Here is a 5,337-nt window from a genome sequence, read left to right on the forward strand (position 1 = left end):
GTGCAAGGGAACAATAACAGTGTTTTCATTAGCGTTTCAGACAAATGGGTGTCATCATCCTGGGGATGAGAGAAAATGGGCTCCTGGAAAGGGAGCTATCCTCCATGACAGAACGCCTCTGGAATGAAAGGAATCTTACATGTATTTATTTCTTTATTTGTTCTCAAGTAATCCGGACGAGGGCCTGTATGATATCGAAAACGAACAAACAAACATTGAATAAGTGTCATTGCAGGATTTTAGTTACTGGAGAGTTATGATCGTAAATAAACATCTGTGGATGGGACGGCCAGCCTCAACAAATTCAAAACTGGCTGCGAGCTGAATGGTCAATGAGTTAAACTGTGTTAATGAAAAAAATGTTAATTACATTGTAAAACTGCTCTCCAAAGCTTGTACATACACGCTACTCTCTAATCATCCATTCATGTGACCAGAAAACTCACTGCAGCAAGCAGTAAAGGTAACTACCTCATCTACATGATGGCCTGTATAATTCCACAAACTATTCAGGCATTTGGACAAGAGGTTTGCCTACTGCGCCAGGCATTTCTCACATTTTAAATTATATTTACATTTTGCATAGTTTGAATTTTACAATACCTCTTCAAAACCACTCACTAAAAGCAATTAAAAGAAAATTGAATCAGGGGAGTTCACACAAAATTGCAATGCCGGAACAATTTTGTGTAGAGCTGAGAACAAGAAAGTTGTATAGCAAAAAACAAGTTTGTGTATTCTAGTTTTCTATCCAGTTATAATGCAGTAAATTTTCAGCCCTTGAATTGCTTTAGTCAGACATTTAAATAGATGGATATCCTGCTGGCTCCTCATCCTTCCATCCCTCTGGTACACTGATAGATTGCGACAGTATATCAGTCGACGTAAGTACCTCTCATGGCATCCCCGACATGTGACAGTAATGAAAACAACAAATGACTTTAGCTTCCATTGGCTGTACATAAACATTTATAAAGTTTTCATAATGAAAAAACTAAAACATTCTTCATTAAATTAAAAAAAAAAAAACAACTGCCGAGAGAAATAAATAATGGTAGCAACATTAGTAGGCTAGCAGAGGATGCAGAGGAGGCAGAGGTAGGCACAGCCATCTGTCGTTACTGAGAGTGTGTGTGTGTGTGTGTGTGTTCCAGGCAGATATGCTCCCTTTGTGGTTTGTTGTTCATCAGTCTTTATCCTGACTTCTTTTGTCGCACCTCTGTCATCGTCCGTCATGGACAGCTGGGCCACAGGGTCAGACAAGCCTGTGTGTGTGTGTGTGTGTGTGTCTGTGTGTGTGTGTGTGTGTATATGTCAGTTTTTTGGGGGGCACATGGTGGTTATAAATTGACTTCACAGAATGGGACTGGTAAATTACTAATATCTTATTTTTCGGTCATATACTGTGCATATAATTTTATCCATTTAAAAAGATAAACAAATGAAATGATGATTTTTCAATGTCAAGAAAAGGATATTCTCTCACAAACTTCATTCTACAAACATATTTCACAAAACATATCGTATCTCAAAACATAAACATGTTCTACAAAAATAATATGACGAAATTTTTGCAAACGTGCCAATTATATTGAGAAAATACAGCATTTAAATACATTTTCCCAAAAAAAGTTCAACATCGTTCATTCCTGATTGTCCTATCCTTTGACTTCCTCACACCTGAACCTATTCTTTACTTTGAAATGACATATGTTTTTGTTGTTGCTATGGGAAACAAAAGTAAATGACACCAGTTGGTGTAATGTCAGTCTAGGGTCAGCCAGCGATACATCCCGGCATGTCCTCAACATACACTAACATATCCATTTTGATTGTTTAAACTTTTAAACTAAAACCGTATCCAGCATAAACCCTGCTATTTAAGAAGCCACCATTCACAAATAGGTGGGCATTTAGTTTGGTGATCCGTGGCTCCTCGGCTGCAGGAGCCGAAACAGATGGCATGGGCGATCATGCATGGTGCCGCCTGTATCCCGTCTAAGCTACACCGCTGAAACACTAGTTGGCACCAGAACTAACAGTATAAATCAGTGTCACATCGTGCAGCCCCCCCAAACACTCCTCACAGCTAGGGGGGGCTACACCCATTTAGGTCCTGATGGTCCTAAATACAATAACATTGGTTTAAGATGCACTTTCAATGCTAGATGCACATTGTATCATTAAACGCAAAGTTGAATGCAAAGTACTAAAATACAATTTTAGCACATACTCCTGAAGTTGAGACACTATGCTTTAATAGAATAGAATTTATTTAGATGGGAAGGATAAAGTTCAACATAGTTTCATTGCAAAGAATGCAACTGAACTGTATAGAGGTTATGAAGATTGTGCACATTTTCAACCCTCTTGTCCATCATTGGTCTTTTACATGGAAAATATAAAACAACATAACAGAGTTCATGTTGACGATATGTGGATGTTTAAATGATAGGCATAACAAAACTACTTTACAAAGATCATCAAAATAAATTCCTCAAAAACAGCACTACTTATCAGCCATAAAACCCTACAACTCAAATGTAGCCTCCATCAAGAGTGTTTATGTGTTAATGGATTGCTGAACCGTTTTATGGATAAAAGTTACAGGTTGGGAAATTTTCCAGATTTATCTATTTTGGATAAATTCGCCAAAGTTGTCCCTTTGTAATTTCAGAGTGACATCTCAGAATGCAAACACAGACTAACCCACGGCAGAATATTAACAACTGTAATGAAAGAGGCATTTTAATTCCTCTCAGATGCACTGAGAAAAGTCAGCTTGCTCCAAAGCTGCCTGCTGTCCCGGGTGCAATGTGTGCGTTGTAAACAGCAGCGTGCCTTCATATTGTAGCATCTGATCATATTTTACCATGTTAACACACCATCTGTTTGCCCTCATAAGCGTTGAATACATGAAAATGAATACACATGGCATGCTGGCACATCAGAGAGCGCATACACACAAACACCGTCTACAGGCATAGCTTGCATTCAAAATTCCATCTGGTTACACACACTCATCATATATTTTGACACAAACAAATGATTTCTGCGCATATCTCTGTTATCTGTTATCAATGCTCTGCTCGCCACTATTTCCCAAAGACAAAATGAAAAAGAAAGTTCAACAATAGTGAAGTTAATGCAGCTGACAGACATCAAACCCAAAGAGCCAATAGGTTCCTTTCTGAGGAACTGGTTTCCATTATATTTTCAACTGCCCCAGTCTTTAATCTGAATATATGAAACACATAAGATACTGAGAGGAAATATTTAAACTGAAAAATAAAATGTTCCTCTGACTGATCTCCTGTGTGCAAAATATCAATTAATAAAGAAGCATTTTCAGATGTTTTCTGGAGCATTTCTGCAGGAAATAGAATATGATTTAAATATTTCTCCAGAGCAACACAAGATTTAGCAGGACATCTAGCTTTTTTCCTATCATTTTCCATCTGTTTTCTCTGAACGGGATTACCATTTTCCAGGTTTTTCCAGACTGCACGGGATCCCTGAAATGATGCAGGGAAGAAATCTGTGTTTCTTCACATCCCACACATTTTGCATGCCAGAACAGGGGGATTGAACCAGGGGCCTCTTGGTTATATAGAAATAATTTAAAATCATAACATAACAATAATCCATTCTTCACAAAATCACATTCCAGCTGAAACAACAGGACATTCCTACAAAGACAGAAATTGAACTCAAATTCTATCTATGAGATGCATTTCAAATCAAGAAGTCATATGGAAGTTTGTTTGGCAGGTGAAATAAAGTGCGAGATGATTGTAACATGAATCTTGTTTTGTTGTCTCCGACACGGCTCGGTTCTGCTAATAAGCTTTGAAAACATCCCGCCGCAGCTGGACGTGACTCGTCTTTGTTTTGGCTGATGCGGATAAATGACGGAGCAGTGGTTTGTTTCTATTTCTGTGCAGCCATTTTCTGTCTGGAGAGGAAATGAATATATATCACAGTGCATAGCTAGCAGAGCACTGTCAGCAGACTCACAGGCCCACTACGGCTGGAGGGGATTTTTTTTTTTTTTTACACAACATCGAACTTGCAATATCACATGTGCACCATAGCGGAGTATGTTACAGCCACTTAGAATACACTCTTCAGTGCATTCATTCTTCTTCTGCCCCTATTTTTCAATGCATATGCATTTTTCAATGCATAGGTGCGGCGTGGCTCACGGCGTTAGAGCGGTTGTCCATGTAACTGAACATTTCTGTGTCTTCTTCTTAATCTGTACCGCTTATCCTTGTGGTGGTGCAGACACCTATCCTAGCAGTCATTGGGCGAGAGTTGGGGTTCACTCTGGACTGGTCACCACCCCATCACAAGCCAACATATAGATACCTTCAACCATTCACTCGCTCTTTCATACGTCTGGGTTGTTTCAGGTTTCCTACGTTTGCATGTTTTTGGACTGTGGGTGGACACAAAAAGAGGGAGAACATGCAAACTCTACGCAGAAAGGTCCCTTGCCGGGATCAAACCAGGGGCCGCCTTGTCATGAGGCAAAAGTGCAAACCCAACGTGCCACCCGACAACCACACTGCAACCACACTTGTCGATATGACGCACCTGCTGTTTTCTAGCTTTTGAGCGCCTCTTCACAAAAATTTTGAAAAGGTACAGGCAAACAGTCACATGGAAGAGAATAGACACAACAATGAAGAAAATAGCAAAAAAACACAAAGACAGCAACAAACATTAGTGGAAGCAACAAACCAGATGACTCATGCGTCCATGAAGAAAGTACTGTGCAGCGGCTGTGCAGTGGAACAACATTTGAAAACGGTTTCAGTGTTGCTGCTGTGGATAAATCACTGCCGCCAAAGTTAACAATGTTCAAAACAGGAGAACGGAGGCCTAAAGAACCAAGGTAGGAGGGCTATTACATTGAAGTGGCTCAGACAATGCTGGAGGCGATGGTATTGGTGGTGCAGCTCAGGTACTGAGCAGTGGAACCTGATGTTCCTGGTTCGATTCCCATGACAGAATGAGGACCAGTCGATCAATCAGCCGGCTATAAAGTTTATTTGAACTTCCTGGAAGATTAAAACAGTATAAATCCCTTGTAGTAAACGAGGAAGTCGTGACTCGTGTCTTACACGGTATGAGTTATCCTTCCCGCCATAAAGGAGGATACGATTTTTACAATCACTGCTGTATTTTTTTTACGCAAGCGCCGCCATAAATATGATGGACAGCGCGGCTAGTTAGAAAATCATGCCCTACCTCCAGGAATTGACGTATTCATTGACGTCATTGGGATGAATGTGTCATAGCGGCAAAATACATCTACATGTAGTCCTTTTT

Source organism: Fistularia commersonii, chromosome 22 (assembly GCF_037954325.1).
Source record: "Fistularia commersonii isolate RoL2024-O1a breed Wild chromosome 22, RoL_Fcom_v1.0, whole genome shotgun sequence".
NCBI lineage: Eukaryota > Metazoa > Chordata > Actinopteri > Syngnathiformes > Fistulariidae > Fistularia > Fistularia commersonii.